Source organism: Hyposmocoma kahamanoa, unplaced genomic scaffold, assembly GCF_003589595.1.
Source record: "Hyposmocoma kahamanoa isolate Upper Pololo Valley unplaced genomic scaffold, ASM358959v1 65, whole genome shotgun sequence".
Taxonomy (NCBI): domain Eukaryota; kingdom Metazoa; phylum Arthropoda; class Insecta; order Lepidoptera; family Cosmopterigidae; genus Hyposmocoma; species Hyposmocoma kahamanoa.
Window position 1 is genome coordinate 11,693,755 of NW_020653853.1, and position 13,040 is coordinate 11,706,794.

Sequence of the window (13,040 nt, forward strand, 5' to 3'; positions counted from 1 at the left end):
CGCATACGTTGCTCCGATCCCAAAGTAAGTAACTAAAGCACTTGTGTTATGGAAAATCGGAAACAACGACGGTACCTCGTGTACCCACACCCTAGACAATACAGAAGAGTTAGTTTTTCTACACTGACTCGGCCGGGGATTGAACCCGGGACCTCAAGGTTGGCGATATCATGAAAACCAGTGCGCAAGCCAGTCGACCACGGAGGTCGTCAAGGCAACGGAATGAAAACAGTAAAATAAAAAAGAAACTCAAAAGTTTTCCCACAAATTTTCTATTAACCTTATAATTATTCTAAAATAGCTTTATTATAATAATAACGCACACACTCAACATAGCCCCGAGCTAGGGAAACCCTGTGTCGCGGTTGCCATACACATAGACAACGACAAATTATTTATTTATTTATTTATTTGATTATAGACGAGCAGCTTTCGCTGGCATGTCTCCATCACACATTGTTGAAATTGATATCGTTCGTTTTAATTCAGTTTTTTAGCACTAATTCACTCTTTCGTAGCCAGTTGCCGAGCTTGTTTTTCAAGGTATTAACAGAGACAGCAGAAACAACATCTTCTGGTAGCATGTTCCAATTGTGCACCGCTCTATCGCTGAAAAAATTGTGTGCAGCAAGAGTTTTGGAAGGTGCACGAACTAATTTCAGATGGCGGCCACGTGATGGTTTAAAGTTTTCTTTTCTTTTAAAGATGTTTTGTATTCGGCTACGGAAGGAGTTAAGGAGATCAAATGCATCAAAGAATACTAAATTCCACCTACCATACCTTTAGTTCTTAAGAATTATACAACTTAAGTTACTAACTAATGAACATTTAATTCTTAAGGTACATTCACGCACATTTATAGCAAAATAGTAATTGAAATGTAGTCTGCCTGTCGAATATAAATTATTTTAATTGTTTATTTGTTACATTTAAAGCACTAAAAAAACAAAACATTCCCGTATAACATAAACATAACTAAGTTTTTCCGTATACTGCTCATTCGTCGTACAAATAATTTCTATGTATAGTGTGTGCGTTCGCACTGCTGCGTGTTGACATTCCTCTAGTGTGCGTGAGAGTCGTTGATAAAGGTGTCACTAAACCTTGATCCTTGTATGTACATCCCACCGCTGAACACGAGTCTATTATAATAATTGGTCGTGAACAGTACTTTAATAATACATTTAAAGTTAATACCGATGTATGTTGTTAGTTAAAATTAGAAGGTTATAATTATTATATATTTCAATCACGAATTAATTTTTATTTTTTCTAAAAAGTACTTTTTTAATTTAGGTTTGATGTTTTTACAATTTAACGATATTTTTATTTCTTTAGGAATTTCGTTTATTAGATAAGGTATTATATATTTTAATTTATTTTTACCATAAAGAACTTCAAAACTGTCGGTAATTGCAACTTAATGTATTTAGTTAGTTAGACAAATTGATTTTCGAATGAAATTCACGTACTTGTCTGCAGTTGTTAGACTTTTATTACAAAACATGTACATAATATATCGAGTTCTTAGGTTTTCGCGTTTGTTACACATAGGAAATGATACTATTTTTCGAATTCATGTTGCGTATAGTAGTTTTTTCAAACAAACCATTTCGGCCCTTTACAGGTCTCATGGTCAAGGCTGATTGAACTGGTAAAGACCTGTAAAGAGCCCGAAACGTTGGTTAGTTTGAAATAATAAATATACGCGATTTAAATCCGAAAAATAGCTTCATTTCCCACTTACATTATCCTTCGAAATGAGCCTCGACAAACTAGATTTAATATCTTGTCTATCAGCACAGAACTATTTATTTCAGTTTTCTGGACATAAGGTTACACTGAGCCTTGAAAACCAAACAGCGGAAGAAGAACAGTGGATCGCGCAAGGGTGGCTGAATTCGGTCCCAACAAACAATCGCTATACGGCAAAATTCCTCTACATCTCAAAGTCAAAGTCTTCGAGCAGTATGTCATGCCCGTGCTTGTTTATGGTACGGAAATCATGACTCTTACACAGAAGTCCGCAGAGAATTTCAAAAGTGGGTATGAGCGGGGTACATTGCGAGAATGGACGAGAGGCGCTGGACAAGGCAGGTACTTGAATGGAGGCCCCGAGCGGATGTCAGAGGGCGCGGCAGACCGCCGCAGCGATAGATGGATGACATCGGACGATACGCAGGTCGGGACTGGATAAGTCGGACACAAGATCGCCAAAATTGGAAGAAGAAGGAATAGTCCGACATCCAAAATTGGTTTAAAAAAGGCCGCTATGATGATGATTTGTACAGAAAATAACCTCCAGGTTGACGCCGTAAGTCACTCTATGTCATTTCATTACCTGTTCCTAGACATTTTAATAGTTGTTGTGGTAAGTTTTATTTTTAAGCATTCTCTACAGCAGCTGTTAAACCCGCAAAATATTTGTTTTAAGGGTCATATTTCGAGAGCATCTCAGCCTTGTCATCAGCTCTCACATATTTTAAAAACTGTATGGCTAAGTTCACGTTCTTCTGTTGTGTTGGCAAACGGCACATGCTGTAGAAAACATTTCTGGAATTATTCCTGGAAAAGAATTTAAATATTCACTTTAGTAATGGTCGATTGATGTGCGCTATTCAATTGAATATTAACACAGCATTTACATATATTTTCGAATTAAGAACGTCACAAATGTCCTCCAAAACAACAATCAAATTAATGTTCAATAAAAAAGTCTGTTCAGCCGTTAGGAAGCTATAATGCCACCGACAGACAATCATAGATACATTTAGTAGCAGTTAGTTGATATTATAAAAAAATACGCTTTTTACGTAAGGGGTTAATAATGTACAGACAAAGAAAATCTGAACTCCATTAAGGACGGGGCTCAACTGTAGGCTGCTAACATGATTTAAACATTTAATTTAAGAGTTCGATTTCAACTATAATTCAATGTAATAGACTCGTCAATTCTGGTGCTGACTCTGCTGTATTATTTATATGGTGGATCTGAAATTGTCTTCACACATATATACATAGCTGTAGATTATCATTACCTTCTACTACTTACCAATAACTACAAGTGTTGAGAAGTATCACGTATCATTTAAGACGAGCTTATGTTCTTTCGATGGAAACTATAAATACCTATTTATAATCTAAAACGAATACAGTCCTACCTTTTACATATTCCGCTTGTTCATTACAAGATCCTTTAGAAACTAAAACAAGAAACTAAAAAATTCGTTTCATTAGACAATATTTCTGCTGTATTGATTGCATCGAGTTTAGAACCGTAACATTCTTGTGTTAGTATTGCAGTAACAGTGATTAGTAGTGTGTAGTAGTGATTATTATTCTGTAACAAATTATTTATCTAATCGTATAAATAATCATCTTACTACAGATACTATTGTGCAATATATGTTCTTTACTCTTCATTCGTTATTCCACACACACAGTTTAATTAAATTAAACAAACAGTGTACGAACAAGGAGAAACCTCTTCCAGGCAACGCAAGCGGTGATAAAGAGAAACAAATCAACAGTCCAAACAGATCTCATTATACGTATATTTTTATAATTAGAAATAATAATAATTTTCAATGATTTGGTATTACATTTTTAACTTCGACGTCATCAGAAAAGGTTGCCTGGATAAAATGTTGCACATAACTTATTATTTTATGCTTAAGCAACTGTTTCACAAAACACATAACCACTGTAAGTTTGGGTGCAATAAGGAATATTTCGTTCATTAAAAAAAAAGTTATTTTCTTCACAATAAGATTATATATTTCAACTTTTGTGCACAAAATTTACTTCTTAACAAATAAATTATTAACATTTAAGCACTTCTAAGTCACCGTCACCAACAATATGACTATGACCATTTTTCGTACAAAAATATTGTATCTAATAAATTTACTTACTTAAACAATATTATATATATATGTACCAAATTGGATGACAAGATGTTTAAACAATAGTAATGCTTTCGCATAATAAACCAAGCTTATATATTCTCTTGATTATCAACATGCTTTTTTGCTGGTGGTAGTTTTTGTAATTTTAATTTTTAAGCGTGTGAATATTCTTATTCGTATGCTCGATTGTTCTATGATATACCTAACGAAATTCCGTTTTCCATAGAGTCACAATGTTTTTTGGTAAATAATTAATTACTAGGCAAACTGACATAAAAACATTGCTACGGGTTGTTTGTCTGTGTCAATCTCACTCTGTTCGACGGTTTATCTTTTTTATGGTAACGGGACGAACAAGTCGTGCGCCTGGTGGTCATCGACACGCCAGTCCACAACCACTCAGACCTTTAAATCACACAGATCTGAGGGCCTGCGCCCCTCACCCTGAGACCAGCACGGGATCTATGATTTTTTTCGAACGAGGCAAAAACTTGATAGTGGCGATATAACAATTTATCTTGAGAGTCCCCTCTCTCCAGCGTTTGAGATTAATTGTTAAAAAAACTCACAAATATGTAACGGACAGTGGCGAGGCGTCCATATAACTCAATTATAATTCAATAAAAAAAAATCCACGTATAATCAAAACACTGTACGAGACAGCGCGCGCTCACATACATGAGTATTTTGAGTAAAGTTAAGTAGTGGGTTAACTTTACTCAAAATACTCATTAATAAACGTATAGTAAATAACCTGTCCTTGATAATACGGAGCTTTCCGATGGATCTTATTAACCAATCACAGCCCAAGTTAAACCGGTATTTTTCGGCTTTCATTTCATTTTTTATGAATATAAAACCTACGCGCACACCGCTATCATACATATTGGTAGAAATGGTTCACCAGTAACCCGCTAATGATGGAGTTATAATCGAATTTATAACTTAAAGGTTCATTTTTAAAGACCCGTTTTAACTTGCCACCAATATGTTTGTTAAGAAAGAATGTTGCCAAGTGTAAAACTTTTTCTACTGTTATACAAATATTATAATAACATAGGAAGTGAAACTATTTTTCCGGATTTAAATCGCGTATATTTGTTTTTTCAAACAAACCGACGTTTCGGGCCATTTACAGGGCCCATGGTCACGGTTGACTGAGGTGGTACAGTCTTCAACCAGTTATGTCTAATATTATCTTACCCTTCTATACCCAAACGCAGTAATGCTCACATTACTGCTTGATGGCAGAAATAAATAAGCTAGTAATACATCCCTGGATGAATTCTTTCACAAGGAACTCTGAAGTGCTATTAAAATGTTTGTCTATAATTGCTTTTGTGTTTCATTTTTTTATATATAAAATAAAACGAAATTGTTATGTTAACCAGAAATACATATATTGGCCATGTTGATCTACAATCTTTAGCCATCTTTAGGGTAAATTTAGAGTAGTCCTTTCATGTCTTTACTTATAAAAGACAGCTCTCTACAATTCTCTTCGGTAGTGTGCGTTCAAAGAATTTTGTAAAAGATCTGAAAGGTTATGTCGGAAGAATACGGTGAATGAGGTAACATATCTAACCTGGCTAAAGTTTTTGACAGCTTTGTAAAGATATGTGTTGTTTGGCATTATCATCATGAAGACGCCTTTACAATTTACCAGTTATAAGCGGTTTTCATGAAATGTAAATTCAAAACTTTCTCGCCTATTCTTAAAATGCGCTCTAAAATATTATTTTTAAAAAGACCATAGACCATAATTATATTTTAGAGAAAAAAAAATATTTTTTGTTTAAAGCTAGTGGTAAAAACCGCAAAGACTTTTCGGCCAACCACTTAGGTATATATAGTTTCGTAATATTTTGGAATGACTTATTATAATTATCGCATCCATCATCCTAATTAAAATTGACCTTATTCATGTGTCTTTGAATATTACTAGGCAATTAACCAAACTTATTTTTGTACACTCAATATATGGACAATTAATTTATTTGAATAAATTATCCTATTTTATTTGAATAATAAACTCCACGCATTAAACATTAAATTTTAAACATTAAAATTAAAATTAAAAACATTAAAATTTAAACATTAAATTTTTGGCCCAATATTGAAAAAACAAAAGGTTTGCATTTCAATTTAACTTTCTTGAAGTATTCACATGAAGTTATAGGTTAATAAACCAAAGGAGTAGGATTTTCCCTCGCTAACTTTGAAACTAAAATGAATGTGAGACCTTCTCGAGAATAGTTTTGAAACAAAAACGAAAAATACGTGGTCCATTATTCAAACTTCGTACAGTCCTATCCCTACAAAGTTTCAGTTTAATGTACGCGAGAAACAACCTACACGAACTTTCATACCGCCTTTACGCTCTTTTAGTTACAGAAACAAAATGTGTTTTATGATTTTGTTTGAAGACAATTCTCCGAAGTTTTTGATTCTCTTGTAGAGAGTTTAAATACAGGTTTCAAGTTTTCACGTCTCTTATTTTGGCGATTTAGACTTTCTCTGCAATAGTTTTGTGGTCTTTAAATCCCATTAGGAGATGGACTTCAAAAAAATTCCTTCCTATTCCTTGCTTACGTCATAAAAAGTAACTACAGTCAATAAACGATATCTATGTAGATACCCACTGTAGATTGAATTCACTTGTTTCAACCGTGTGTTGAAGAAAGGAGAAGGTCCCTGAAGATTTGTTTTTTTTTTTAATTTAAAAAGACGATAGTTTTGTGAATTAATGATTAACATTGGAAAATTAAGTGCTTGTGTATTTTTTCTGTATCTAAAGTCGCGAAGGTTTGTATTTTAGTCAACCAAAATAACATTCCGAGTTTTTTACAGATCTGTCAACCGTGACCATAACCCATTACCACACATTAGATATGAAACGACTCTGTAAACTCGTGTATATTTATTTTTTTAAACATTTCAGGCTCTTTACAGGTACTATGGTCACGGTTGGTGGACTTGTAAAGAGTCCGAAGCATTTGGTTAAAAAAAAAAACAAATATACGCGTTTTCACGTCCGAAAATATATAATAGTTTCCTTCCCAATGCGAAAACTTAAGAACTCGATAATGATCAACATATTAATTATTCTAATATTGTATGTAATGAATACTATGAAGTTTTTATTATCATGATATTCATTTAGATTTTCACGGAAACAAATTAATATCGTGGTAGTAAAACATTTTTTAAAGCGACATCTCTTGTCAGTCTCTGGTAGCTGCAAAGGTACCTAGTTGAGTGAAGAAAATCTTCCATAGATTTCTCACAGATGGCGCTACGTCAGTAAAACCGTTAAAACCAAAAACAATAATTATATTAATTATCCATTTCACTAAAAATGAACATTTGCACTATTTAGCGTTCACAAAATGAATTACAAGGAGAAGGATATACTATACTTACCACCCTCACCTTGTCAATATTTCTATAGACGTACCCCCGTATACACGGCATTGCACTGCACTTTTTTTGCAGTATCAATACGAACCGAGTAAACAGTTGCGCATACAATATAATAAAATAATTAATTATAATTAAAAGCGTTTTTCACGTCATTGGTACTGCAAAAAACGCACACCGCTAAATACGTTAATCGAATACTGCAAAAAAACATGTAACGTGCAACATGTACCAATTAGAAGTAAAAACGTGAATTACTCTCAAACACCGTAATTGGTGGCAACTGTAGATTTCGTAACAGACTTATGGTACTGGCATTACCACTTAAGAATGCAAATCGTTATCGACAGGTTTAATTTGCAATCGCAAGTTTCTCGATTTCTTGTAGAACTATTTTTCTAGGTTAAATATTTCTTTAAGAACAAGTTGTGTGAAGCTATAATTACTACGTTAAATGAATTTAGATGTTATGTCACGTTTAGATGAATTTTGTACTTCTTTTTCTTCTTGTAGAGTCATAGCAGTCAGTAGAAATCCTGTGTTATATATTTTTTTATAACGTCAAGTGACGGGAGGAACAAGTCGTGCGCCTGATGGTAATCTACACGCCTGTCCATAACAGTTACAGTGTCACTCAGAGCTTTAAATTGCAAAGATCCGAGGGGCACTACCACTGCGCTCGTCACCCTGAGACATAAGTTGACAAGTCCCATGCTTGTAATTTCACCAGTACCCTTCAAAACTAGAACAGAGTAATGCTGACAATACTGGCAGAAATAGGTAAGGTGGCAGTACTACCTTGGACGATCTCTTTCATAAGGTGCACTACTGCCACAAATATAATATTTCTTTGACCCATTAAGCACCTGTATCCCCCATCAATTCGCGGGTGCAGCTGGTCGGACACTGTAGGCATGATAGCAAGTCAGACATACTTTGTGTGGGGGATCCGCAATTACAATGGTTTTTAGTCGGACTGATATAATCCCTAATTCACCATGTTCAAAATCAAAATCAAAATAATCTTTATTTCATAGGTAAGCATTATTACACTTGAAATCGTCACAATGGTTAAACTCTACCGCTCATTCGTAAGGCAGATTCCCCTGAGAAGAATGAGCAAGAAACTCTAGGGGTTGCTCTTTGTAAATAACATTTACAATATTTTTTTTATTTGAAACATCAGATTGAGACTACCTCCATGAGCTAAACGGGTTACTACCACGGATTTTTGTCATCCAAGTACGCAGAAGTTGTATAATAACCTTTAGTATAAAGTTTTTGTTTCACTATAGTTTTAAACCTCGTGAAAGGCAAATTTTGTATATCAACCGGAATCTTGTTATAGAAGCGTATACATTGCCCCTTAAATGATTGTTTGACTTTGTGAAGACGACTATCAAGAAAAGCTAGTTTATTTTTATTCCTCGTATTAATGTTATGTCTGTCACTATTTTTCATAAAAAAATTACTATTCCTTTTAACATAAATTATATTTTCATAAATGTATTGTGAGGCTAGTGTAAGAATGTTAATTTCCTTAAACTTATCTCTCAAAGATACTTTGGGGCCCAGATTGTAAATTGCCCTAACTGCACGTTTCTGCAGGACAAAGATTCTATTGATATCGGCGGCATTACCCCAAAGCAAAATGCCGTATGTCATTAGACTGTGAAAGTAGCTGAAGTAAACCAATCTAGAGGTTTCGACGTCTGAAAGTTTCCTTATTTTTTTAATCGCGTACACTGCAGAGCTGAGCCGTTTTGACAACTTACTTATATGGGGACCCCATTGCAATTTAGCATCTAACGTTATACCTAGAAATACAACTGTATCCACAAGATTCAATTTTTCGTTTCTAACTACAATGTTTGTAACCGTCTCTCTAACATTGGGTAATGTAAATTTCACACAATTTGTTTTTTTCTCATTAAGAAGTAGGTTATTAACAGCAAACCAATCAACTACTTTAGATATAGCATTGTTCACATCGTCATAGGAACATTGGTGCCTTTTAACTTTAAATAATAAGGAAGTATCATCAGCAAACAATACTATCTCATGTTTTATACCCTCCATAAGGCTAGGTAAATCATTAATATAAACTAAAAACAAAAATGGGCCTAGAATTGAACCTTGAGGGACACCCATGCTAATTACAGACCCTAACGATCTCGTACCGTTAACATCGACCCTCTGTACCCTACCACGCAAATACGATTTAAGAAGGTCGAGATCACGTCCCGCCACACCATAATGGCGAAGTTTCCTGACCAGTGTATCATGGTGCATACAATCAAAAGCCTTGGAAAGGTCACAGAATACACCAATAGCATCATGTGAGACTTCCCATGCATCAAATATATGATTAATCAACTCTACACCAGCGTCGGTTGTAGAGCGACCCCGAGTGAAACCAAATTGTTTAGGAGACATTAAATTATTACTATAAAAATGTGCACACATCTGATTTAGAATAATTTTTTCAAATATTTTACTGAGAGTTGGTAGTATTGATATAGGTCTGAAATTGGTGGGGTCAGAAATACTACCAGATTTGAAAAGTGGAATAACTTTACTTTGCTTCATGAGGTCAGGAAAGACACCATCATCAACACATTTATTAAAGACACAGGCTAAGTAAGGCGCAATACAATCAACTATAGAACTAATTACTCTGACTGAAAGACCATCAAGATCAGCAGTATTTTTTATATTTATAGACTTAAAGGCTTTAACAATATCGTTTGGAAATACATGACGGAACCTTAAATTAGTGATACTAACTGCATTATTTTCTTTTAGTAAGGATTCAGCGGCCGTGGGAGATGAATTTAACGAATTAGTAGTCAAAATTGGAATGTTGGTAAAAAAATTTTCAAATATTTTAGCAACTTCTGCGTCTGTGTTTACAATTTTGTCATTAAATCTTAGTTGAAAATCTAAGTTACGAGGTTTGACCCTTCCAGTTTCGCTATTTATAATATTCCAAGTCGTTTTTACTACATTCGCGCTGCTTTTTATTTTATTATTAATAAACATTGCTTTGGCTGCCACACAAACACGTTTAAACATTTTCGAATATTTCCTAACAAAATCATTAAAACTGTTACTAGTGTTATAAGTTCTTTCATCGTAAAGATCATACAGCCTTTGTCTACTTTTGTGAATTCCCACAGTCGCCCATTCACTAAATTTCAATGAATTATTAATAGTTATGATTTTGGACTTAAAAACATTATCACGTTCACTTTTCACTATGTTGAAAACTGAATTATACAATTTATTGGGATCGTTAACGTACGGAATGTCAGTTAGTTTAAGCATTACGTTATTTCTATAAGCTTTAAGTCGACCATTATTATTATTATATGTTGTCTCTACATCGGCGAACTTGTAATCTGAGACGATTCAGAGATTTCCATATCGACCTTATTATTTTACAATTGACGATATTATTTTAAAAACTGCAAAACGATGTCATGGTTAATAAGCTTCCCGTGAATTTGTAAAATTAGGTTTCTGGATGCGCTAATAAAACAGTTTTTATTTCAATTCAAGGCAGAAGCAGAAAGGACGCATTGGAACTTAGGACGTTTAAACGACGAAACCCGAGATGCGATTATTTTGCCCATCTCATCGAGTACATAGACACTTCACAACTGCTGCCACCATAGACCAAATAAATATACTTCCGTGGCTGCCACAAACTGAGAATTTTAACCTAGGTCGTCCTAGTGCAACTCGGACACTCGTGGAAAGAGTGCTTACCTAAAAAAGTTTTCTAAGAACTATACATTAATTATAACAACTAATATACACACGTGGTTTATTTGTCTTTAATTTTGACACGAATAAATTCCATTCCAGTCTGGTTTTCGAAAGGGTCGAGGCACAGCAACAGCTCTGCTGGACGTGGTCGACAATATTTTGGCAGCACAGGATGTTGGGAAAAACACGTTTCTGGTGTTATTGGACTTCTCCAGAGCTTTCGAATGTTTGAGCATACCACTTCTATTGTCCAAGATGTCGTATTATGGATTTGACACTAAAACCATCGAATGGTTTCATAGCTATCTTTCGGATCGGACTCAAATAGTTGCACTGCATGCGGTTAACGGTGCCACTGAGTATTCCTCTCTCCGCCCTGTAACTAGAGGTGTGCCCCAGGGTTCCATTTTAGGGCCGTTATCTATATTTATAGGTATTTATATTATACAGTGCCGATATCGTTACTAGTATAAGAAACTGTAGCTACCACCTGTATGCGGACGATTTGCAACTATACATATCGGGTAAGCCATCTGATACTATTGCTTCAGTCAAAGACATCAATGCTGATATAGATCGTATAGCGGCGTGGTCTGATAGGAACTGTCTAGAACTGAATCCAACTAAGTCTAAGTACATGGTGCTTGAAAGAAAGGGTCAAATCCATAATACACTGGAAGCCCTTGCTTCCAGAAATATTGCGGTTATGGGTGAACCAATGGAACGGGTCGATAGGGTCAGAAACCTCGGAGTACTGATGGTCAGTGAACTTCGTTTTGAGGAGCACATCCTCAATGTGACGGGTAACTGTTTTTATCGACTCAAATTGTTGTATGGCATTCGTGATTACCTTAGCGTTGATTTGCGTGTACACCTTTGTGAATCACTGATATTGTCGCGGTTAAACTATTGCGATGTAGTATATAGTGATTGTATTTTTAGTAGGTCTAAGAAGTTAATACAACGTGTACAAAACGCATGCGCACGCTTTTGCTTTCGGGTGCCTCCTAGATCCCATATCACCCCGTTTTTAAATGCTGCAAGCCTTTTAAATAAGACTGCTCGTCGGCAGCTACACCTCTCTATGTTGCTGTTCGGTGTAGTGAGAACCGAGACACCTGAGTATCTCTATCGCAAACTTCGTTGGTCTCAAAACTGTTTTAAATACAAGGTTCGGGCTATCATTCCTGCTCACCGCACAGCAGCTTTCAGAGGAAGTTTCAGGTTTGTGTCATCCAAGTGCTGGAATGATCTACCCCCTCCTCTTCATGACACTTCTAGTAGGAATGCTTTTAAGCGCAAGCTTAAGGCTCTCCTGCTGGAAAATCAAAAGGGATTGTGTTAACTTTTCCAGCACCTATTTATTTATACTTTTTATACACATTTGTTATAAAATATATTAGTTGCTTGATGTAGGTATAGTGTATACGTATTAATTATTACAATGTATTTTCATAGTTATACATAAATTATTTGGAAGTATTTAAACATACACAACACACACACTCACACTCACACACACACACATCTGTTACAGTAATATGTACGTATATATAATTATTTTACTGTTATATTCAAGTACCAAAGTATGCTTGCATATGTTGTTCCGTGACCTCACTTAGGGTCTTAGGAACGCGTTGCGTTTTCCAGCAATACTGAGTTTGTGACCCTTTTGTTACCGCGGCTAGCACCACACAAGGTATCTCAATATTTAGTCTTCTTTTTATTATTAGTATGAATAGTTCCTGTTTTAATTTTATATAATTTTTGTATATACATTTTTATTTTGTGTTTATTTGTGTTTTTGTTTCGTAATTATATATTTATCTTTTACGTTGAATGTTTTGATCGTGTTTTGTTTTAGTTCTGTTTTGTTCGGTTTTCTCTTTTTTTTTGTCTTTTGTCTTTTGTGGTGTCATTGTGGTAAACAAATAAATGTAT